The 26,535-nt window shown below is 35.9% G+C and overlaps 1 protein-coding gene across 4 annotated transcripts in view; it reads right to left on the bottom strand.

Annotated features, from left to right (window-relative positions):
• Positions 1-26,535, bottom strand: part of CDKL5 (cyclin dependent kinase like 5) — a 120,357-nt gene that overhangs the window by 83,498 nt on the left and 10,324 nt on the right. For 2 of the 4 annotated variants that reach the window (XM_079315297.1, XM_079315300.1), the window contains exon 2: positions 19,821-19,926. The exons of 1 other annotated variant lie outside the window; for it this stretch is intronic. The gene's annotated coding sequence lies outside the window, so the exon portion shown is untranslated. Of the gene's footprint in view, positions 1-18,290; positions 18,385-19,820; positions 19,927-26,535 lie in introns of all 4 variants that reach the window. One more of the 4 variants, XM_079315299.1, reaches the window with a different exon arrangement.

The raw sequence follows: 26,535 nt of genomic DNA, 5'->3' as shown, positions 1-26,535 counted from the left end.
TACAACTTAGCCACTGTAATCTAAACAGAAGAATCATCCAGATTAGAAGTTTAGGTATCAATGGAAAAATATTTAAACATCAATAGGAAATGGCAGATTCATGGCCCTTCTCCCACAGAGAAAGGCAAGCCAAGCAGAGAGTCTCCTGCTATGCTGACAGCTTCTTGCATGAGAGATTCCCATTACAGCAAAAGCATGTCTGGATATGTAAGTGACCCAAAAGAGGACCTGAAAAACAGGTCCTGAGAAGAAGGAGATGCATCTAAACAGTAAATAATGTTGGCAGACCTACCAGAAGAAAGGTAATAAAAAAACCCTCATAATCCTGATTTTCATCCTGCATGTGTTTTTCTATCTTGAGTCTTCCAAGTTTAATTATGGAGTGTGGAAGGTGGGAGGAGGAGAAGGGAAAAAAGAGGGAAGGCAATGCTCCTGGCAAAGGGCAAGAAGGGTGGGTGAGGGAGGAAGAGAAGGGAAACTACTCCAGGGAATCATGGGAGAAGACAGTAAAAGACTGGCATATGGAGAAGTTCTGAAATGAAAAAAGAAAAAAAAAATTCTAAGGACAAGATGCTTCAGGCACGAGCAATGAGTTCATCATGATATCTGAGATTTATATTAGTTTTAAAAAAAATACAGACTTGCAGCATCCAAAAGTCAATATTTGCATAACTGACTTTCTTGTTTCCTATATATCCAGTTACTTCTTGTACAAACAGGCTTTTAATATTCAGGGAAATAAAAGTAACTTGGGAGATATGAATGCAGAAGTCTACACACAGAAAAATACTGTCATTTATTTCCTCAAAAAAAAAAAAAAGTAAAAACTACCAAGAAAATTAGGGCTGGCAACAATATAGGGCATAGCATGTCTCAGAAGGTTAAACAGAATTTCCCAAAGTTAGTTATACCTACTGACAAAGGCTGCCAAGGAGATGCTGAGGTTAAATACTCTAAACCAAAGATGCAATAGCTGTCTTTTGCTTGCAAGTAAACTGTACAGAACCACACACATATATTGACAGGCTAAAACACAAGTCATCAAGGAACTGGATGGATGCACATTCCTCAGCCACCACAGGCAGCACCCACAGAGCAGCAGCACAGCAACCCAGGACTAACCCAGCAGATCCAACCAGAGCAGGCTCAGCAGGCAGGCAACATGCAAGATCACAGTGTTAACCACAACATATTGTTTCTTTACACTAATGTTCTCTTTGTGCTTTTCTAGCATTAAAAGAATCTCCACCTTCCTTTGGAATCCAGACAGAATGGGTGACACACTATTTGCTCAGACAAAAAGTCAGAAATAATTCTTGTAATCTCCTTTGGATTATACCACTTTCTTTGTTGTTGAAGCTACACACTAAATCAGTTTAAATGCAAGTTTAACTTTTAGACCTTTTTGTGGAGCTAGATAAGCATTTTATGTTCCTCTCCACTAATAAGTCAAAAACCCCAACCAAACACAACCCAGCAAAACACCAATTTACAGAGCTGAACACCTACTGCTGGAGAGAGATTTTTCTAATATACAGGAGTCATCCCCCCCACAGCTGTAATGAAGAGAGCTAAAAGACCAATAATGTAAAAGTATTCATCGTGTGCTGCAATTTCAAATACGGATGTTAAATGAATTTCACAGTCTATCTGCATCCATTTCTCAACTGAACAAAATACTTTATAGTTTAGAATAACTCTAGCTCTCTGCTTGCATGGTAAGATATTTTTAAAAAACAAAATACATTCAAAATAATTTGCACAACATTTTGCAATAAAATGCAGCTCAAGTACTTTCTCCCACTGCAAGGTATTTACTAGACTGCAGTAATTCTCTTAACACTTTTCAAGCTTGAAACACACCTTCTGTTGAATGCTATGAGTCAGTTTTAATGACAGTGTTATGTTCTATTGCTCTGTAGCTTATGCAAGAGAATGAATTTGCATTAAGTATCCAACTTTAGAAGCCACCTTCTCTTCTCCTTTGTTAATACTGAATAAAGGTAAAAAAAGGGCTATATTCTCTGCCTGCTTTCTTATTGTTTTAAAAGAATAAATCTAGTTAGCTGCCAGTAATGTAAAATGGACATAAATTTTTTTATTGCCACTCTACTAACATGGGGGGGGGGGGAGTATTGTTGTTGTTGTTTGTGGTTTTTTTCCAGAAAGCCAGAATACAGAAATAAGAGAGTAAAAGTTTCCATATTTAGCAAAATTTCAGAACTTTAAGCTAGTTTTTCTGCATGAAAACTAAACGTTAACTTCAGAAGAAGAAGAATAAAACAAATTCAAGAGAGGGAAATGAGGGAGCAAAAAGACTCACTGCTATCATTAGGTGTGCAATACCTTTGTTTTCAAGAAATTCAACAAGAAAAAATTGTAATATCTCTTTCCACTGTGAGTCTTTTAGTCCAGACAACGATCCAGTTTTATTATGTTTTTCTGTAATTTACTTTGCCCTCTCATTTAAAATTCCCCAACTCCTCACCCTCCCCTAGCACAGCACCTCATACTTATGCTGGAGTATTTTGGATAATTTTTTTTTTCTTTTGGGTTTTTCAAACAAGATTACACTTCACCCAGCTTGACAAAGGGTTTGGCCAGTTTTGCCAGAGATAAGACTGGCAAATTTTTAACTGCTTCTCATGCAAACTAATGCCCAATATTCCTCACAAATACCCTCGCTACACAGACGTATAATGTCAAATATTTTTTTCTTATCTCTGTAGATTGTATATGCACACACAGAAAAAAAAGTACATATGAGTGCTCCTACTTCAAATGATAGGGGACAAAGTCCTCCCAGCAAATTTAATTTCTTAGAAGTTCAACTAAATGACCACCTTTCCTGTCTTTATTGAAAGCAATTGTGAATTAAATGGACTACCTCTTCTACTCTTTCTACTTTCTAGAAATGAATCATACATAAGTCAAAAGCTTCAGTGAAGTCATAACTTACTACCTTTTTAGCACTTTTGAACAGATTCTAGATTCTCAAGCAAGAAAAAGGTAATTTACTTCTTATTTTTAGTCTAAGTTCACAAGATAAACTCTACAAAAATGAAGAAAAGGACTGATGGACATCTTCCTCCATGGTTGGAAGATGTTCTGTAAAAGGCTAGGTTTCTACAGTAATAAATTATATTTCTGCAGTGCAGAAAAAGCACCATGAAAAGCTGATTTCTCATATAACAGTGGGTTAGAAGACTGATACAGACCACCACTTTCTGAAAGCTCTACATAGAAAACACTTGCAAAATAAAGGAACTCTTTGGACTGAAGAAATTATACGCTTTATAAACCTGTAGAGACAGCAGCTCATGAATTAACAAAGGACCATCACCCACACGAGAGTAAAACAGATACATGGATCACACTTTGCCCAGCATATTGGAGAACAATATTCCCTTTTATGAAACAACTGTAAGGAAAATGTCAACTGTCTCCAGCACTAAAAGAGTAAATTTCTCAAAATAGAAGGTCTGTCATTATTGCCATGAGATGTGAACACAAATTATACTGCCATTTTTATTAATTTGCAAGTAAAAACAGATAGGCAAAATCTAATACCATTCTGATCTTGTTTGGGGGTGTGAGGAGGAGGTATCAGCCCTTTTCTTTTACTTATGTAAAAGCAAGCCTTCTCTTTTTTTTCTTCTCTTAAAAGAACTTCTCCATATAGTACTTGAATCTGCTCCAATAACAAGCTCTCAATTCATTTCAGAAATATATTCTAGCTCTAGAAGTTCAATTAACTGGGGGGAAGGAGGGAGGAATCCATCAGCACATTTTCCAACTATTAGAAACTTCTTGGCAAGCTGAGAACTTGGCCAACTGAGAACTTAAATAATTTTGTACCCTTAACTCCAGTGGCAGTGAAATGCCATGATCTTACTTCTAGTTCAGCCTCTAAGCAGCAGTAGCAGCCAAGTAACACCAGAAATAGAAAATGGAATGCAGTTAACTTCAAGCATTTTGAAAGTCTCCTCAGCACACATTAACACATCATGAGATAAAGGTTAATGAAATATGCACAGATATTCATACTGCAAACAAAAAAAAAACTATTTTAAGCCTGATGAAAGTGTTGATGGACTTTTAAGTAAGATTATGTAATTTATATTCAGAGTATAGTTTTGTTTATAATTAAAAACCATTATGTCAAATGCCATTATTAAGAAGACAAATACATTTGCACCAAAAACCTGCATCAATGAGATCTTGCAACACTCGATTTCAAAAGCAGAGGTAAAAGATTTCTTCTCTCCACACAGTTTTTAAATGCAGCATGCCATCAAAAATAGTTTGCATCCTCTTCTTTCATATGAGAAAAGGGAAATCCCCTCCCAAGACACAGTACACAAGCAAGCTCTCCTCAAAGCTGTTTGAAAACTTGTGTCTACTTGAGGAAAATAGTGAAATGAATGTTTAGTAAAAAGAAGAAATACTATTTAACCCCATCTGAAGTATCCAATTAAAGTTGGAAAACATTAAAACTTTCAGAGTTCAAGAATATAGGCAGCTAGAGGTTCAAGTATAATAAACACTTACTTTACTTGTAACAGAGGCACTGTCAAGTGCCCACTAAGCAAATGTAATTCATACAAAAACCCAGGGCTAATTTAGTCAGTGTCCTTTTAGCAATTCTTTGCCCAATTTACATTTATCCTGCTTACTTTATGTAAACTGTTTGGACACTGAATGTGCCAGCTTGAATTTGGCAAGGAAAACATGCTTTTACTATGTAGAGCTTGATTTATTTTCATTTCTATCTAATTAGTTAAAAATAAGTGTTGTGATGGGAGATTTATGCTAAACTAAAAACCAAGACTTTCACCAGTAACATTTATACCATATTTAAAGGAATTGAGAATATTTTTTAAAAGTCTACTTTTAGAATGGGAAGCCATGAGAAGTCAAATCTGTCTAGTACTGAAACAATTAATGTAAATATATTATGCTTTACAGTAAGATTATGCAAACTACTTAGAAAGTGTACAAACCAAAGCCATCACAATACAAGGCATCAGCCACTGGTGATGTGCTCCATTCAATTCACAGGCACACAACTGCAGAATTCCCTATCCTCAGTACAGTAAGAATCCCAGCATCTACTCCCTACCACAGTACATTCCCATGCTGTCCTTATTCACAGAACTTCAACAGAAGGAAAACAAAACAAAAAACCCACAACAACAAAAAACAACAAAATCACACACACACAAAACAAAATAAAAACAATCAATCAAAAATCTCCAAGACTATTTCAGTTTTTCTTCTGGATAGAACCCAAATCAGTTTTTGAGGTGATAAAAATTTTTCACCCTCAAAAAAATCTTCACACAATGAGTTTCACACACTGCACATAAATCAGTAAGAGACCACTGAGGATTGCCAGCAAAAGACCACTGAGGAGCAAAGGACTGCTGTGTCACTTGAGACTCCAATGTTTATTAAATTCCACACACAAATGAAGCCAAAACCTTGACAGGTCTTCAATTAACACCAACCAATAAACTCTCACATAGCAACTCAAGACAACAGGAAATAACACAAGTCTCTAGTCCTCTGCATTGCCTTCCCCATGGGTCTCAGTCCCATGTGAGGGATATAAACTCTTCTTTTCTTGCAGTAAAGAAAAACAGCTTCCAAAACCTGGCTCAGAGGAGCCATACAATCTTAATATTCCCTCCAGAAAGTTACCTTAAAAGGGAAATATAAACAGCAGTTTTGGGTAGTAGGACTACCACACTGGTAATGTACAGCACCTTCAGAGAAACTGTCCAATCTAATCTCAGGTCATCCCTACACAACAGATAACAATCCATCATTTCAGTAAAACAGCAATGCACATTTTCCCCATGGAAATTCCTTCTAGATCTGGCAGTGAGACCACACCAAAGAAATGTCAATGTGCCAAGGGCACCTTCACCAGGAGTAAAACAAGCACCTACACTCACATTGCAAACACAATACTGAGCTTTGACAGCTCACTGAAATGAAAAGAGTAGAAAACTCAGGTAAGAGCTTTTACAGCTGAAAGAAAGAAAGGAATCAACATTTGCTAAGGGCTTGGCTTCTAGCAAAAGTACACGTCAACTGAGCTGCTCTTTCAACAAGTAACTTAGGTCAGCACACTTCTCAACACTGACAGGTTATTTGGCATCAGTATGTCAACCAGTTACAATCAAACATGCTACCTCAATTAAAAATCCTCATCTTTGTAATACATAATTTGATTCACAGGAAAACACTAACCAATTTATTTACTAGGTTCTAAACACTCCAATATGAAATTGCCAGGATCAGCTTTCATAAACTCTTGACACCATATAAGCTATAAGGTAGTAGAAGTAAAGATGTAAGAAGCTCCAGATACATTATCAAAGTGTCAGAAGTCAGAAACACACCATTTTGTGTATGCATTTTTATACACATGCACATCTATATTTATAAAAACATATACATACTACATAGTACACACAGTAGTAAGAAAACATAATATGAGCGAAAATGTAAAGAAACATTTGTCTTTTAGAATATCCTGATGTCAGACCTATAACCACACCCAGACTGAAAAAAAAAAACCAGTTTCCAGAAGTGAGCAGCAGAGCAGAAAAAGGAGGTGCACTAGGTTAGAACTACAGAAGACAGAAGGGAATAAGTGGAAGAGCAGAACCTGCTCTGCTCTAGGTCGAAATGGGAAAAGAAGTCATTCAATCAGACTGCTCAGGACTCAGGCTATAATCCTTATTATGTTTGTGGAGCATTTTGAACAAGACAAATTAGAACAACATGATGACAGATGTGCTTTAACTGCAGTATCCAGAGGAAAAAAAAACATCAAAAACAACCAAATAACAACAAAACAACCTGTATCACATTTACAGCACTGAGAAGAAATGAGCAGCAATGAGAAGAAAACAATTTACACAAAACCCAAATCAACAAATTTAAGAGCACAAGGATAAACAGATAAAAATTTAACAGTCTCAAGGCTTGCACTGAACTCTATTCACTCACTGACATTTAACACAGAGCATATTCAACTGCCCAAAGTTTGATGCTTTTTGCTGGTTAGATTTTTTAATTGCTGGCACTGCCTCTCAATATCAAGCCAACCTAATATAATACACCTATACTAACAAAATTGAAGTCTACAAAAGTACTTCAAGGTTTCATTCCATTTCATCCTCTAACTGCTTGTCTAATGGCACACAATTAGTTTTGAAAAATCTCTAAAGGAAAATCAAGGTTTTTTTCTATGCAGTGAACTGGAGTCTCATCTATTTTCTTCAGTGTCATGCTGGCTGATTAGCTTCTTTTTTTGCACTCAGGTAAGACCTCAGTAGTCACCTGGGAACCTCTTGAAATTTGCAAATCATGAAGCAGAAATTACCATTCTAAAAGCCCTGCACTTTCTTAGTTTCTCCTGTTTAAATGAGGTCAGTACACAAAAAACATATTCTAGAAGGAGAAGCTAGGGTCAAGATGAGCTGAATAATCGAAAAATAACAGAGAGTGTGTGATGCTGTCTCAGGTGTTCCTCATTGCTAGCAAGACTTCCAAAGAACCTGCAGCTCAATTCATCTGAATAAGCCACAACAGAAATGTATGATTGGAAATTCTGCATCCCAGATGTTATAAAGCCTGTGCTTTCTACAGACCCAAGAAAAATAAACTGCCTTCAGTATTTTCTTATTGTTCCATCAAGAAGAAGAAAAAAAAAAGAATTATGCTCTAAAATAACTTTATCAATAGCCAGAACAACAACTGCACTGAAGGACTACAGTCAACTAAATTCATAGGTACACTAAACAAAAGGCAATGACAAAGTTTCATTTCAAGAGAACAGATGATATTTTGCAAGACATATGGTATTTATTTTTATACATTAGTCATAAAAGAATACTACAGGCCTAATTTTTATTTAAAATAGCACAGTATTTTTTGTTGAGGTGTACTGCTAATATTAATTCTGTACAGTTTACCTTTTTTTTTAGTTGAAAAACTTCTGACTGCAATTTTCAAATCATGAACATACTATACATGGAAAGGAGCATTCCATATACATACAGGTGTGTAGAGCATCTTTTAAAAAGAACAAGTCTTATCAAAAACTACTACCAAATTCAGAGAAGAAAAAAAAAAGCCAAATGCAAACACATGGCAACTTTGGAGTATCTCTTATCTTTTCAATAAAATCTTCTAAAAGCTACATTATACATGAAATAGCAACAAATAACTGGCTTTGGATTGCTGTAATGATCATCAGGCCAGTACAGAGCAGGCAAATGGGCATTCAATAATATCAACAACAGGTTCCATCTGAACTGTAATACACCCCTGTTGACTTAATCTAAGCAAAAAGTGTTCCAAAACCCTACAATTTTTAATATTTCATTTTTTAATACCAGAAAATGTGATAGAAAATAACCTCTTTCTCAATTTATGCAGGTTTTGACTGAAATCTACATATTATTCTTGTAGTAATTGAAAGGTAATTTATTTTTTTTATTTAAATGAATATTCAACTCTCAAGTCAATTCAACAGATTCTTTGGGTGAGTGTGTTTCAGTATCATCAATGTAAATTTTCTGTAAATTTTTTCATGTCTTAACGTTTGTTAATTGCCCTCCTCTTTCACAAACTTGTTTTCCAGTTAGAGTTTTTCAGGGCTCTCCTATATAAAAACTTCCATGTAGTATCAAAAGTAATGATGGGAAAAGATTATCTATTCCTTAAAGGAAAAATAAAAACAAATGCCCTCCTAAAAAGCCCTTATCCCAAATCAAGGCAGAAAATCTAATAAAAATTTATTAACCTTGCAGACACAGAGCACAGAGTTTGTTGGTTTGTGAAAGTAGCTCTTGAAGGGGTTTAGCCCACTCATAGAGAAGACAACAGAACTTGACTGAAGCCTCACCATTAAGAAATAGCCTTTATCATGTAGCCCAGCATGTGTTTAAAGAGTAAAAGACCCTAATATTATTTTATGGTGTTTTAAGCATGGATTTGTTGCTATCCTTACTGTTATAGAAGCCTATGAAGTACACCACAGAATTTCACTGAACAGACAATCAAAGTGTCCACAAATATTTGTGAGAGAATACTTAAATGTTTCAGGATACAAGATGCTCAATTCTAGCTGCTCTTGATCCAGGTAAAGTTGTTTGCTACCCCAAGTATCCACAGCTGATCACAAATCCCTATTTCTACCACCTCTATTAGTCCACAGGGTCAAAAACCAGTTCTAGTTTAAATGTTTTTACACAAATCCATTTTATACAACTTCTCTTAAAGAAGAAATCCCCACACACTTATTTAGCTTTTCTCTTTGAAATTAGATAATACTTGTAAAAACCTTTGCAATAAACCTATTATATACATTTTTAAGTCTAAAAGATTTTACACAATGAGGATAAAGAGCAGATTAGTTTTTCTCCAAAAAACCCTTCTACTCTCCCTTTAGGCCACCATCACACAGGCTCAAGGGACACTCTGGAGTAGCTCTGCCATCTGGATTCCAGCTTGCCAGATTACTAATGCTCTTTTAAACAATCACCCCAAGCGAAGACAACAAACCTTTCACAGAATCCTGCCACTGTTTCTCTTGCTAGATGACAATTCCATGTCAGCAAAGACAATTTACAGACAATTTGCAGATCAAGCTACCTAGAATACATGGATTCTTACACACCACCTCTTACCCTAGCCTAGGTTAACCTTTTAAAATTTCACACTACAAACTCAAGATTGTCTTCCAACTCTGTATCTAACAGAGATGACAAAATCTGTCCTGTATCACTAACAGATTAGCAGAAGGAATTTTTTTTTTTAATAGCACAGCAATCAGAATGGTAAAAGTTTACCTGTTGTGTAAACAAAAAGAAAAATTCACTGCTTGTGTTCCAATAGAACAGTGATTAAGTTGAACAAAGACAGAGAGACACAAGCTCTTTTAAAAAGCAGCAAATGCACTTAGCTTTTTAACAGCTGCAAATGTGTTTGTCACGGACTTAAATCTGGGTATATCATTATTCTGTACTGTTTAATTCAATGCCTACAGATACTAAATATAGATCATTAAGTTACAGTGATGAGAGAACTGGAACAAGCAAAAAGAAAGCATAACAATTGATCAGCATTCCCACAAAAATATACAAGAATCTATGTCTACAATGTTATTATCCATCCCTTCCTTCCTAATGCAAAGGATAACATTATTCTAATACTTGAGGTAGAATATGTCTATGTTAAGTTCAATATTTAAGACTTGTAGGATGACATAAATACACTGAAGCATTATGAATCATCCTTGGAAAATAAATATAACATTTTGTTTACTTAAAAATGCTATAGCACTCAAAAAGGTAGACAATGATCTTTTCTTCAGTTAACCATATGAAAAACCTGCATTGGGGCCCCCATTCATTCAGATTTAAAAAACAAAAATTAACCAACCATATTAAGATGCAGCCAAATTTCCTAAAAATCATTTAAGAAAAATTAAATTATTTCTACTTTTCGACTAATTAACCATACCCTCTAATAAGCAAACGAAGTCAGTACAAATAAGCCAGTTCCATGGCCAGGAAGTTTCTGGAATTCAATTCAAGAAGTTCTAGCAGATGAGAAACAAGTGAATAAATTTAATTATTTCCAAATGGAAATACACTGAAACCCCATAAAACATATGCTACAAAAAAAGCCTGTACAGCATGGAAAGATTCTTTTGTCATTCTACTCTGGGTTCCCACCTTGACAACTTAAGCAAGATTTTCCAACCATGTACAATTTTCATGGCCACAACCGGTTTCAAGAAGAGCTAAAGCACAAAATTAAATGCTAAAAACTAAACTATCTAAAATAAGATAATAAAGGCTAAAATACATTTTAAACATTGTATGTACTCAAGTCACTCACCTTTCCAAGCAGAATAAAAGTGAGAGAGCTGTACCAAGCATTTGTACCCCACAGTGATCAGGACACGCAGAGCCTAATAGAAAGCAAACAACTTTCCTTTCCTATCAGTGTTCAACCACTGTTTTCTTTTTGATTTTGCTCACTCTGCAAAATGTATAATGCTCATTTAATAATCAGTTATTCCATATCTCATTTTTTTAACTTCTCTTTATTGTGGGTATACAATCACATGATTTTTTAAAATAATATGGGCCAAATACAAGCCACAAATTAAGAATACTCAGGCACCCTATTTTTTTTTTTCTCTTTCATTCTACTTCAACACCGAAATCTTTTTAACAATTTGCCTGTGTGGACACATTCATACACCTCTATGTAGGTTCTCTAGATGGTGTGTACATGCTGGAGGAGCAAATTAACTCATTCTGCACAATGCCAATAGATAGTTCAAAAGGCATTCAGAGCCCCTGACTATCACTGTCATTCAAACATTGCTCCCACTGAACTCTCAGCTTCCACAAGAAGTTTTTCAGTAGTGCCCAGCAGCAGACTAGAGGGCAATGGCTTCAAACTGAAAAACACAAGGCTCTGAACATTAGGAAACCACTGTGAAGGTGACTGAGCCCTAGCACAGGTTTCTCCACCTGGTTGGAGGATGCAGAGTGCCCACACTTGAACACACCCAAGTCACCTGGACATGGATCTGAGCAACTAGGCATCCCTGCTGGATCATGGGGGTTGGACTGGACCACCTGAAGAATCCCCTTCCAACCTCAACCACTCAGTGATTCTGGGATCAGATCCCTAGAAAGGAATAAAGAGACACAGCTCAGCACCAAGCCTCACAGCAGAGAGAGAAGAGGAAACTCCCTTTCAAAAACCTGGCATTAGAGCAGACTCACTTTGCTCACAGCTTTGGTCTCTTATATCCCCTTCTCAAAACCTGATCTTTTACCTTGTCCTCAAATACCATCTCTTCTCTTCCTTCCCACCCCATTATCCTACATCTTAAGTTCAGGCACTCTACTAAGTTAAATCAATTTCCTAGTGTCCTCAGGCTTTTCATTTTTGGATCCCGGTAACTTCTAAATTCCAAACAACAATAAACACATTTAAACAGGATTTTTACTTTTTTTTTAAAGTGTATGAAACCTGGACAGATTTTTACCATTATTTGTGAAATCTTGAGTGTAACCACGAGAAGGTGACTCTTCCATCCCTTATTAGATATTCTAACATCACTTTAAAAGAAAACTTTGATTTTTTACTTCTGAAGTAGCTTCTTTCTAAACCATTAACTGTTTTGGTTTGAATTAGGTAAGAGTCAGAACCAAACCACATGAAAATCATAAAATAATCAGGTTGAGGCAATCATCCAGTATAGGGAGGGTGGAGAGAAGAAGAAAAATAGCCCAGATGCATTTGGCAAAAGTTATAAGCAATTTTAAAGTAGGATCCAAAGGGCAAGCTTTGGAAACCTTAATTATAGAGAGTTCCAGACCTGTGTACTAAAAAAAACCCAACCCAAGAAACCCAAAAACATCCGAACAGCTAGCAAGACCAGATGTTTCAATTTATTCTTCTTATGTCTTCGTTAAATAAACATTGCTTTTTAAAAATAAACTTAGCAAGTCCCATATATATATATATCAACATCTATTCTAAACCAATAAATCCCACTTTTTATCACCAGATCTGTATATATCACAGAATATGAATACTGTTACAGCATTCAGTTCTCAAATTTACAAATTTACAAATTTCAAGCTGACAACCATGATATTCATGAAGCCTTCATTCCATTTAGAGCAGAGATCTGAGATAAACAGAAAGGAATGGATTTAGTATGATATATATGGTGTAGAACTGGTGTCACCCTTTCAGTAACAAAAAAACTGGTACTGCAAGATAAACAAAAGACTGCTTCAAATACATATGCCTTGATCTTTATTAATTTTTTTAAAAGATTGAAAATGAGCCCAAGTATTGTAGGCAGTGGTCTTGAAAAAACTAAAAAGTAAAAAACCCCACACCTTGCACAAACACTGAACCAGGATCTAGGCTTTCTGCTTGGATTTGTTTGTGGGGTTTGGTGTTTTGTTGGGGTTTTTTTAATTCCTTAAACTGTTGTCTGTCCATAAGTTTAAGTCCATATCAAGAAGCCCATTTCAATTACCCAAGCATTTCTTTCCTGCAAAATACCACTTCTTCAGAAGTTTCACTTAGTGAAATAAAAGAAAGCAGATAAAATCAAAACATCAGTTAATGCAGTATCATGGATATACCAGACTTCTGCTGGTTTTAATAAAGAAGAGAGATCTGCAATCAAGAACTGATTGGTTGTTTCTAGTGCAACAGGAAAGACTAAAATAAAGGAGAAATTTAACCAAACAAAAGGCCAACAACTGAAAAGAGGGAAAGATAATGAGCTGTAAAATGACAGGCAATTACCCAAGGAAAGTGTTTCAAATCCTACATACGGGGTGGGAGAGCCACTCCCTTCTCTTCTGAAGTAATGCAATTCATTGGGTATTTCATGGGTTTAATTTCTTTACCACAAAACTCAGATCAGAAAACTGATACAGACTTAAAACAGATGTGAATGTAATTTCACTTGAAGACTGCCAGTTGCTTACTTGGTAGGACACTTTCAGGATTACCAGAAGGGAGCAGAAGTTTCATTAGTAAAATTGATTTTGGAATAAGCCCCCAGAAACCCGAGCCTGTTATATCCACTTTTATCACAGATTCTTGGGCTTTCTAAAATGCTTTACAGTAATGAGGTTTTCTTCTGTCACAAGAAAAATAAAACTATAGCTTGAGAAGAAACACTTAATACTGTTTTGTACTAAGTAGAGACTCAGCACATTCTCCCACCAGAGCCTTCAAAACTCATTTCTGGATGATGCCATGCTGCCATTCATGACTCTGAAAAGCACTAACCAAATCTGCTTCATGGATTAACCACCCTGCAGATTAATATTGATAATTGTATTTGTATACCTGCCAAGAAAAAGTGATTCAGGTTCATCCACTGTGCTTATTTCTCTTAAGGTTTAGCATCACTGTCTGTATCAGCATGATCAGTAGGGATCACGTCAGAGTATCTCTCCACAGCAAATGAAGAAACCAAAAGGAATACTTGTGACTGCACATTTTCCTAATAAAATTTAGAAATTCTGCTTGTAATTATGTAATTTGAAGTTATCAGATTCAATTTTGGAATTACCTTTGTGCTCCTGTGAAAAGGGAAATGCTACTCAACCATTTAAAGAATGGTATTTGCTTAAATATAGATCAGGGAACCTGTTCAGCAACTTAGTTAAATTTAAACTTGAAATGTAAGCCTTGGAAAAAAGAAAAAGATTTGATTATCTACACCAGTTAAATATTGGGAATACTGTTTTTCATTAATCCAGACTTCAGCAAAATCCTGAGTTATATTTGCATCTCAATCTGAACTGCACTGATACCTTTCTTAGTTCCTATCTCATTGGGCCACTTCAACGTGATAGGCAAATCACTTTGCATCAGAGCACACAAGGAGACTGGCACTAAGGCTGCATTCCATCCTAGTATTAGTTTTTATACAAAATTCTTCAGCACTCGAATTTTTCTGTAGACACTTTATCCTGAAAAAAAATATAAGATTGAGTGATCCAAATAATCACCCCTCTTCTTCAAACTAACTACAAATTATCTGGCATGATGTATACCTTAAAAACCCAGCACATAGCAATAATCAATCACCTCAGTGACTACTGTAACTATTAATTCTATAGGTCAAACTATAAACTTCAAAGACAGTAAAGTCTTGTTAATTTGGATAGCATTCATTTTAAGAAAGCAAATCAAAGTTAAGAGGCTTATGTTTCTACCACACGTGCTGAGCTTTTCTATACAGAGCAATAACAATTTACTTTATGATAGATATAATATTATTCCCCACAGCAACTCTAGCACAGCCTCTCAAGTACAACACATTGCTTCTATATATAGTAAGTATTTTTACTGTATTAAATCCCTTTCCATATGATCCAGTTCCATATACCTTTAAACTCTCCTTTAGGATTAAAGAGCAGAGTATTGCATGAATAAATGGACATCTAAGCAAAATAAACCAATGCTGCAGTCAGAATAATATGAATTACTTCTTTCTGTACCAACAGCAACAACTGGTCAACAGGCCATTGTACTACCCCACACTAATAATGATCACCTTAAATATACTGTAGGTCAGTAGAAACAGACATTATGCCAGCCTCAGTAATTATAAACTAATTTCAATAATCCAAGAGCTCATAATCCAAGAGTTTTTGGACCAATTGCTATAGCAATAGGAGGAGATCATAAAAAAAAAAAAAGTTCAGCTGGATGTAAAGAATTTTTCTTATGTTCCCTTCATGCTACTTGGTTTGTGTACACTTCAGAGGTACAGGAGAAATGGCCAAGAAGATCAACTGGTAAAAAAATGCTCATTGAGAAACCCCACAATTCCACCAATGGCTATAAAGTCCTGTGATAAAAATTAAGACACTGGAAAAAGGCTACAGAGGTTTCTTAGTTACTTGGACAAGCTCCACCAGCACCTGCAAAGTAAGGACATTCCACAAGCTCAAACAGGAGCAACCAAGAGTTCACAAATTTCACACTGTCAGAATAACACTGGGGCTACTGTGCTCCCTCCCCCTGCAGTTTTATCAGCAGTAGAATGGTACTGGCAAGACAGGAAAAATCCTGATAGCTTGAGATTAATGGGGGTTCCCAAACTCCCCTTTTCTTCAAAGCTCATAAATTGGGAAAAGGTATTTTATTTTTATTCAGTGTATTTCACAACCCACCTGATCACCATGGCAATCTCCCAAAAAATAACATGGCTTGTTCATGACTAGAATCTTTAGCAATTCACATGTCTAAGATGAAAAACCAGCACAAAGAGTTTGTTGTGATGGACTCTCATTCACTTTCACCATCATGATCAAATCAGTAATATTCGGATGTTCTTCTTTTCATTCTGTTAATTCAGAAGATTAACCCACGGAAATGGAAAATAAGCAGAAGATTACCAATGAATTAGAGAGGAATTGCTTAAGAGATAATTAATCAACTGCAGGCTGAACAATGCATTCATGAGACTGAAAAGGATATGTTACTGTGATCAGATTAGGAACTGCCGAGCAACATTGCTTGTAACTGCACCAGCAACATCTGTGAACTTCACTCAAGGCTGGGGGCAAAAAAAATACTCTAAATTCTCCTCAGTTATCCAAAGCACTTGCAGAATCCAAGCAAAATTAGCAGGGTTCATCTCAAGCTGTAGAACAGAAATTTAATTTTCCTTTAAATTTGAAAACCAAATGAAGTATAGCAACCAGTTTAGGGATGTATAGATACAGATTACTTTTCAAGGTTATTTGAATAGAGTTATGGGATTTTTGTGAAGTATTTACATACACAAACACCTTGAACTTTCACTTTAAAAAATACCTTTACTTAGTGAAGATCCAAAACATAATAATAATATTTTTTTTAATTGCTCTAAGAATCAAAATAGTCAAAGTTTTTGAATTAAAAATATGAGAGGCAGTACGAATTGCAACTGCACAAGCCCCCAGCTGGAGATGCTGAAACAGCAGCTCAGGAATGCTCAAGTGTTCAGGGTGGTCTCATGAGTCAGGAGGCAGTGCCACTTGCCAATATCCTCCACTGGGTGCCAAGGACTTCAGACAGGTGACCAGACAGGGATCTTCTCAGTGTTTAAGTGTCTGACACGAGGCTGTGAAGAAGACAAACCCAGATTTTTCTTGGAGGTGCCCCTGAAAGGACAAGCAGAAGTGGGCATGAACTGCCACAAAGGCATGTCTGGGGTGGGGAGGGTTCTGAACTGCAGCAGGCTGCAAAGTCTCGTGTCAGAGATATTCAAAACATGATTTTAACATGATCCTTGGGCCATCTGCCCAGTGTGGCCCTGCTGGAGAGGGGTTTTGGCTTTCCAGAGGTGCCTTCCAGCCTCAGCTACTCTGTGATTCTTTTTTGGAGTTCTCAAACTATAGTGATGATTTGTCTGAGGGTATTTATTACACAACAACAGGATAACTGCCCAAATTCAAAAGACTGCAAAATTTTATTATTCCTTGCTTGTTCTATAGTGTCCATGTTCAATGCCTACATTTGAATTTGCCACAATCCTCTTTAGCCCTGAGATATTCCTTTGCTCCTGCCCCACTTCAAGGCAGATAGCACTTTTCTAAATGTTACATTTTCCATACATAGTCCCTTCAAATTTGCCTAAATTAAGACAGTTCTTAAACTTTGTATTGCTCATCTTGGCTCAGATGCCTAGTTTGCAAAATGTGAATTGTGTGTTCCCTCTTTCAAGGCAACATGAAGTGTTTCTTGAATTTTCAGATGTCTTTATAGCTTTCTAATAAAAACATTTAAAATGAAAAAAAATGTAACTTTGCTTCTTTATTCCCCTCACTTGCTACATTAAATTAATCAATTTGTCATGTCATGTAGCAGTTACTTTAGCAAACAGAAATACAAAAATATCTGAGAATTTAAGGGATAGTTCAGCAATTGAATTTTTGCAACTTTTCTTCCATCACCAAAAACACTAATAATACTAAAGGAATAGGCTATTTACTTAAAATCTCTATCAGAAGCCCCAGGAATTAAATTATTTTACCAGGCTAGCTTTCTTTATTGGAAAAAGCAGTATGAGATGTGCTATCTTCCTTTGGGACAATGAAATGAAAGAGATACAACTCCCCTTGAAGTTGCATAAAGCCTGAAATCACTCCTCAAGTTATTCCATGTAACCTGTGTTTGCCTTACCAGTAGATTACTCCTCATTTTCTGGTTTCATTTGTATAGAAAATTATTTATTAGCCATTTACCCTCTACTTAGTATTACAAAAATATCATCAAGTCTAAAAAGCCAGGACAGAACACTCTGTAATTAGGAGAATACAGATATAATGCAACAAAATCTCAGACCTACAAGCAGGAACATCATCACACTTAGAACTGAACATAAAAATGCATTACTGATTCAGGTTCTCCATAAGATTTTAGTCTTAATGTGCTGTGGAGAGGCAGAATGGATGGGAAAAAGTTTACCACTTAGAACACCAAAGAAGAGAAAAGGTTTCATTGAGAAGATACTAAATAGGACTAGACTATGTATTTCCATTCCCACAGGAACAACAGGTTTTAGCCTTTTCATTGCTTGCTTAACTCTAACCATACTTATGATTCCTCTGGAGTATACAAATATACTAAGCAACAGTGGTTCAAATTAGAAAGGATGATCTCCTGTAATCAAGGAAGAAGGACAGGATTCTGTTATCTCTCCTACTCACCACACTGGTAAGATGAGACTCCAGGGAAAAGTCTTTGCTTACAAGGTCCCTTCTAATATCCTGCTATCATTTCAGCATACAGGGAAAGTCAGTCCTAACACAGTAAAAAACACAGCCCTAAGAAAATCAATTTTAACTTCTTCAACTCTATTTCAAAACTGATGCTTGCACTACTTACCTTTTACAATTAGACTGACAAGGTACAATTCAAAGGCTACCCAATTACATCCACATAATAAAGAACTGCTCAACTGCTTTTCCTCACAGACAGACACCTGGGGAGGAAGAAGCCCTAGTACAATCATGTCCATTTGTAGGTATCATGTGCCTATTATAACATTTAATATTACATCAAATAAAACTGTTTCATCAAATATTTCATCAAATAAAAACATGTTTCTTTAAGAGAAGGGGTTACATATCTTTAGATGCTCCTTGTTTCTTTAAACCAAAAGTAAATCATTAACACTAGTTACTTCAAATACTTGTCACTTTATTGACATAGTAATAGTCTATATGAAGTACTGTTATCTGCCTAAAAAATTGAGCTTTACTAAGATCCAATCTTTCAAGAACAGTAAGAAAGTTACACTTGACTGACCACAAGTCTACCAAATCCAGCATGTGATTTCTGTCAACAGCCAGGAGGTAATAATGAGTATAGTATAAGATTGCCACAAGCAGGAAAGGACAACCCTTAATATTCTCCCAAAGACACTCCCAATACAGACACAGCCCCCAAACAAAGTATTGTTTTCACTGTCTTCGAATGAGATAATCACTTTCTCAGATCTAGATTTCAGTACAGCCCTGTTTTGTTCATTTTGACAAAACCATGTTTATTTAACAAAATACCCCAGAAACTAAAAGGAGCATAAAACCATGTCATGTTGACAACAAGACAGTTGTAACAAGAAATTTAATACAAGAATAATTTACCAAATACAGATTTGCAACTAAAACCTAGTTTATCTCAAACTTGATGTTATCATCCTTATACAGATATTTCTGGATGGATCATAAACTGATCTGTGGCAGACTAAGGCAGTTCATTATATTAGCTACTCAAGGTCTTAAAACCTATTAGCCTTACTTAGCAGGAAAAAGAATATCACTCTACAGAACAGAACAAGCTAAAAAGCAAACTGCCTTAGCTAACCAAAAGTCACAACAGTTAATTGAAAATGACTGAGCAATAAATCAGCCATATGTTCAAAATATTTTTTTTTTCTAAAAATGTCACATTCATTACAGAAAGGCCACAAATCATGTACCTTATTTGAAGAACCTAAAGTGGGTACTTGTCAACAGAAAAGGTTAGGATGCCAGAGAAACTAATTCAAGGCTAAAGGATTTTTCACCCACAATAGCCCACATGAAGTGCAGAACAATTAAAGCATTCCATTCTGCCATGTCTTCAGAGTGCTTTCACTCAATACTGAAAACACTGCTAAGTGGTACCTTTCTGAAAGAACACAGGAACCCAGAAATTTCAAAATTTATTAATTTATAGCTGTAGTCTCAACTTACCTGTGTTCCAATGAGTTCATCTAGTCAGGAGTGATTATCCTCATTTTACCAGAGTGCTGTTAAAGTGTAGCAATCCAGCTATAAGGATAAATTGGACCTGTGGGAGCTGAGGAGGACAGGGAGAAAAGGGAAAATAGCCTGCTTAGTGCATTTTTATTCAATGTAATTTATATTCAATATTCAATATTTATATTCATTTCTATATTTACACAAAGTGTGTTTGCCCATCATTCATAACTGGGAGGAGCTGTTGATTTCTGAAGGCAGAGAAGCACTGCAGAGAGATCTGCACAAATCAGAGGGCTGGGCAGCCACCAACCCTATGAAGGTCAATGTGGGCAAGTGCCAGGTTCTGCACCTGGGATGGGGCAATCCTGTGCTGGGGAGATTCAGACCAGAGATCAGGAAGAGGGTGAGTGAGCACTGGAACAGCTGCCCAGGGAGGTGCTCCCAGCACCAAGCCTGACAGAGCTGGGAAGTGCTTGGACAATGCTCTCAGGTACACGGTGGGATTCTCCAGGTGTCCTGTGCAGGGACAGGAGCTGGACTCTTGTGGGTCCCTTCCAATTCAGGATATTTTATGATTCTAATAATTCCCCTACTTCCTTTCAATTGCTTAAAAATTGTGCAGCTTTTAATGCTGTGAAATTCTCATTTAGATTTACTAGCAGAAACAGAACATCCACTATCTGCTTATGCCTTCAAATAATTAATTTGCCCTTTTTTTCCAGATTTGCAACACTGAAAAAAACCTACTACCTTTTGACATTAGTCTTTTGAAATACACTACTGTAAAACTGATCTGATAGCTATTAAGTGCAATTTTATCTGTTTAAACTGAACTAGAATGAAAATTGAATAGGGTGTTTTCAGTACTTTAAGAAGTGCAGATTACTTGATTCATTAATCTCAACACTCATTAAGGGTTACAATTAAATTGTTTTAATATGGAAGTCTTCCTGAGAAGGAAAAGACATTTATTTCTGGCTTGAAAGCATTTCTTTACCTGATACAAAAGCATAGAACAAACAATATGGAACTACCACTCTCAGTATTTTCTGATCTCCTTCAATTTATTTCCATTGATTAACATACAAAAATGATTAACAACAGAGTTCTACACTCACCACCAAATACAAAGAACTCATTAAAAGAACTTATCCTAAATAATATATTCTCTTTACCACATCTTGTATCTGCCATAAATATGCAGCATGAACAAGTATTATACAGATCCAGTTGTAGAAAACATCGATAAAAGACTAATATTGAAGACAGTGTCACATGATCCTCTGCTGTAAAATAAACCCTATAGGCAGTAAAAATTAATTTTCATTCTCAGGCAAGTAATAGAAAACACAGTTGCATATGTGTATGATTTCTACTATGACATATGCCTTTACAAAAATCAGTAAGCTATAAAACCTGCTGATGCTAATCTCATTAATTCCACCATATATTAAGATGTTTGCCACCAGGAAGTGCAGCAGAACAACAATAGAGCTTCCATTTGTAGAAGATGACTAACAAAGTAGAATTTCCTACACCTCCTACCCACCAGCAGAGCCTAGCAAATACTGTCAATTTTACATATGGGTATCAGTCTTCTAGAGGTGAATGATTTCTTGCACATTCCCTTCTTTCAGAGTACCTGATCAATGCATTATTGTCTTATCTGAAACAAGAATTTGAGCATCAGCTTCAAGTCAGTTAATTTGGGATAGACACCTTGCATTCTATGTTTTCTGGGATATTAGACAAGAAATAAGACTTCAGGGAATAGTTCTAGTTTAGTATTTCATTTTATTACTGTCACCATTAAGGATAAGCTATCACAGACACACCTTTCAAAAATACTAAGGCTAAAGGTTTTTTATTCTTGTGGCTGTGACTGTGTATTGCAAATATCTAAGGGTAATTATTAGAATATCAGCTAGACTAAAAGACAATTAGCTAATTAGTTTCACATTTTTTTCTTTTGTTCAATTGATAAGATATAGTTCAGCACAATTTTCAAAGGATGTTTTCTTAATACTTCAACTGAAGAGCTTCAAAACCCTATTTGAGGATTAAAAGTAGGAAGAGAAAGAAAAAACCAAAAAGTTTAAAACCCCACATAACACACAGATGATTTCTCTTAAGATCATCTTACATTTATAAGCCATATGCACAGCATTTCTTTGTCATACAAGTGGATTATTTATAAGAATAAAGCTGTTTAAGAAAAAAAATTAAAAGAGGTAGGTTTCATTTCAGATTTACATAGGGCTTGAGACTTCAGAGAAACAGAAATGGACCGAACTGAGTTTACACTTTTTTTGCCTCTAGTGAAAATGAACATAAATGAAGTGCAGATTGACACTTTTTTCTATTTCTACTTGATACAGCTCACAACTGGCATCTAAACATGAAGTTCTTAAATGGTAAAAACAACACAAACACAGAAGTATAGATCTTGATACTTCACCAGGATTTTTTCCCAAGCACATTTTATTTCCCTCCTTTCTCTAATCTCCTGCAACATTTGTAGAAGGTCCCCCCAAAAATTTCAGAACTGTAGAAGCCTATCAAACAGAATAACCCAGACTGGAAAAAACGAGAACTACAGAGATTAGGCTATCTGCAAAACAGAGAGGAAGAGCAGATCTCATTAAAGGTGTATTTCCCACCATTGAAAAAGCAAGTTAGCCTGCTGTTTCTACATTACAGTATTTTAAAATGTGTTTATAGACCTACTACAGCAACACACTTCCTCTTCCTCCCCCAGTCTTACAAGCAATGCTTCAATGCTTCCCCTCTTGGTACTTCCACATCCCATCACCTCATTCATCAATTAGTGCTTTGCTTTTTATTTTCTTTATTTTCACCTAAGTACAACTGAACTCCAAAGCTAGAAATGCAAAGTTTGTGTAATTATGACTTAATTACTACCAAGCCTTTAGTCGTCAAGAGAAAAATATTATTGAAATCATAGTGGGGTTTTATGTCCCAATAAGAAGAACAAATGCATTATGCACTTGAATAGCTTTAATTTCTTTAATACAAATGGACAAAACAGTGAAGGATATTATTGCAACTTCAGGGAGAAATTACAATTATCACTGAATAACAGAGCTCAGCATACCTCAGAATTTTATCATAAAAGCAGTCTATAACCTAGGGAGACCTTTTAGGTTTGGTTTCTATTCAGAATTCTTAAATGCTGAACCAATAACTTCACTATGGAAGAAAAAAGAAAACTTAGGAGTTCCAAACAACTTCCTGCATACAGAGACAGGGGCAGGAACACTGAGGAGTGCTCAGAACATCCCATCTCATGTCACTGACAAAGCTGCACAATCTAAAACATCTTCTCAGTATAATTTTGCTGTGCTTCTCAGCACCAGCAAAACTCATTTCCACTTAACCTCTACCTTCTGGTACAAGCAGAATAGATGAAAACTATTGCTGTTCACAGTCTTCAGCTCTGATTCCATTAAGCTGTGCCTCTGCTGCAAGAAATACTTACAATAGAGGGATAGTTAAAAGCATTACCAGATAATTGGGGAAAATCATGTTTATTTTGCAAAAGGACCACTTGATTCTTATACTGTTTAACTAAAAGAATCATTTACAGGTAAGTGCAAAAGAAAACACTGACCACTTTTTTTATCTTAGAACTGTGTAAGCAACAGCATATGAACAGTGGGGAATAAAAGAATAAAGGTGCCACCCTGATCAGAGCCAAGCAAAGGTAAAAACTACATAGCAACTTCAGACACAGCCCAGAATGTTTACAGTTTATACCAAGAAGCATAAGCATGCTGTGCAGATTTCTGTTTTCTCAAGGTTTGCTCCAGTTTGTATTTCTCCACCTTGTTTCACAAATCTTTTAAAGGAAAACATGCAAAGCAAGGTAATTAAATTAGATCATTCGTGGAAAGTATATTTTCAGGTCATGTTCAGCACAACTTCCTATAAAGCACACTTTTTTTTCCCCACTCTTTCCAATTTTAATATGTTTTATTTACTCCTCTTAGTAACTTTGAACAATTGGTCAGCATGGTACACAATGCTTTATTACCTAAACTCCTTGAAGGCACAGGGGGCAGTGTATTATATACCCCAATTCCAGCAGACTTTTAAACAAAAAGCTCAGACTACTAATTTGGAAACACTGGCTCTCAAAAATGCTGATAGAAAAAATACAGCTTTCATCATAGAACAAATGCAGGTAAGTAACTCTTAATTACCCAACACTAACTAAATCAGTTTCTCACTACCAAAGGATAAATTCCTGTTTTCATGCAATTCTTCTGTTGGGAAAGGGAAGGGTCATAAGGATGCATGTTTAACAGTGTTCATAGAGGGTAATTCAGGTATGCTGGGTTCACAGCACTTTAGGAGCATAGTAATGAACCAAAGTAAGCCTTAGTCACTGGTTGCACCCTAGAATTTACTCACCAGGAATTTAGTCAAGTTGTTACCTTGATTTATATTCCATCATTTTTTAGCACTCCAGTCACAGCTGTACCATAAATAGCTAGCACTGGCACAAGCACAGTTTTCTGCCCTCCCACCCACTACTGACATCTTAACTTGAAATCAATTTGGAAACTTATTTTATATGTTTCTCCTTCAGCAGTATTTCATTTCTCTTAGGTACTGCAGTGCAATTGATCAACCTCTGCTTTCATCTTTTTTTTTTTTTTTTAGATTAGTTTGAGCTGTTTCTCCTCTTTGGTTTTGTTTCTAATTAAATGGCAGTATTGTTTTCCTCAGATGGAGTTATTAGAAAGAATCTCGAGTTATAATAAAAGGGATAAACACAACATCCATTACTCTATTCTGTATTGTTAGGGAACAATATTTAAAAGAGAATGTTCATTTGTCTTCATTTAATCAGAGAAAATGGAAAAATACTTATCAAATTGAAGTATTTGAGTATGTACATATTCCAGATGACTGTCTTTAATACTATTTAAAAACACTTCTTGATGTTCCAGTAGTCCATATACCTTTTGGACAATTTCTCTTCATCTTATGTATTTTGAAGGGATGTTTAAAAAACAAAAACAACAACCAAGCAAACAAAAACCATCAGGAGAAAATAAACTCTTAGCATAGTATTATTTGTTACTCACATATTCCATTAAGGCATTCTGTAGTTTAAAATAATCTGGTTTTTTGCAACAAACAATTTAATCACTTCATTTAAAATGAAACTGTAGAGCATTAATGGTGGTTTTTTGTACATTCTTGTACTCATAAAGTCATTATTAAAGCACATATCACAGAACATTATCTAGCTTAGGTGCTCAGCACCATTTACTGTTCTACCAGTAGCCCTTCAGAACCTAAATAAGAGTGCACACTACACTGCAGTAACATCTTTGTGCTTTTGCTTGAAACAAAAGTAGGGTTATCAAATGTTGAAAACTATCTCAGCTTTCATTATTTTCCTTCCAGATTCAAACTTCAGGTTAAAGCATGCTATGATGCCACTTCTGCATGCCAAAAATCTGTTCTATGTAACTACCAGGCATTTGCAGACATTAAGCACTTCACATCACGTTCAAAATTATTTCTGATTCAGAAAAGAATTTCACTACCACAGTCAGCCATATGTAATATAATCTGTCCTGCAGTTCCTCAATAAAATGGCAAAGTCTATTAGGGAAGGAAAAAGAAGTCAGGAAAAAATTTACCATGCATTACACAAATATAATTGATCCTAAAAGTCCATTTTAATCTTTATCTATCATTGCACCTCAAATAACATCCACTTATTTCAGCTTCACAGGTGGACTGGCTTTCCATCCCAAGAGATATGAATGAACCATGAAATGAATAAAAAAATGCAGATTAACATTACACAAATATATATGTTACATACCAAGCTGTCAAATCCCCCACTTTAAATATCAAACTGAATCTGCAGCTCCCCAATTTAAATCTTTAGCACAACATATCCTCTCAAATATTAGCAGCACAGCACAAGGACTGCTGTGCACACTGTGAAGCCATGCTTGGGCACCATGGCATTGTGCTGTGGTATAATGTTCACCTGGTGCTCCACCTCCAGCAGGAACACTCCAGGCCAGTGGGAGCCTTATCCACAGGGGCAACTTCTCACCACAGCCTTGTTCCACACCCTTCTGGATCACATGGCCCAGAACAACACACACAGCTTTCAGATTACCCAGTACATGCCTCTCTCAATGTCAGGGCTCCACAGCAGATGAAAAATCTGTAAATATGCTCTCCAGGATGTTCTTGCTTTTATCCCTGCTTCCATTTCACTACTGCAACCCAGCTTCCACTATTTCATTGTCAGCATTGTATGCCAAACCAGCTCTAAGGGTAGGAAATATACTGTATTTTCCTTTCTAAATATTAGTTACATTCACAACAGGTGAAGTAGAAGTGGTCAGCTCATTAATGTGTACAGCAACTTCCAGAAGAACAAATGAGGCTGGTGGGTCCCATCATACAGCCCTTATCTTTGATATTCAACAGTGTAGAAAAAAAACCAACATTCTTATTTTCATGCATTACATTCATCCATTCATAACATTACTTTCATGCCCTACACCATCAACCTTGTATATTCAGTACTAAAAGTTACTCTGCAAATTTGGGGATCAGAATGGTTTTGGATTGCTAAAAGTGCATGGGACTTGGAAATTTGGGCAATTTGGTGGGAACTGATATGTTGTAACTATTTCTTCATAAA

This window comes from Erithacus rubecula, assembly GCF_903797595.1.
Source record: "Erithacus rubecula genome assembly, chromosome: 1".
In the NCBI taxonomy this organism is placed as follows: domain Eukaryota; kingdom Metazoa; phylum Chordata; class Aves; order Passeriformes; family Muscicapidae; genus Erithacus; species Erithacus rubecula.
This window is presented reverse-complemented; position numbering and strand designations above follow the sequence as displayed.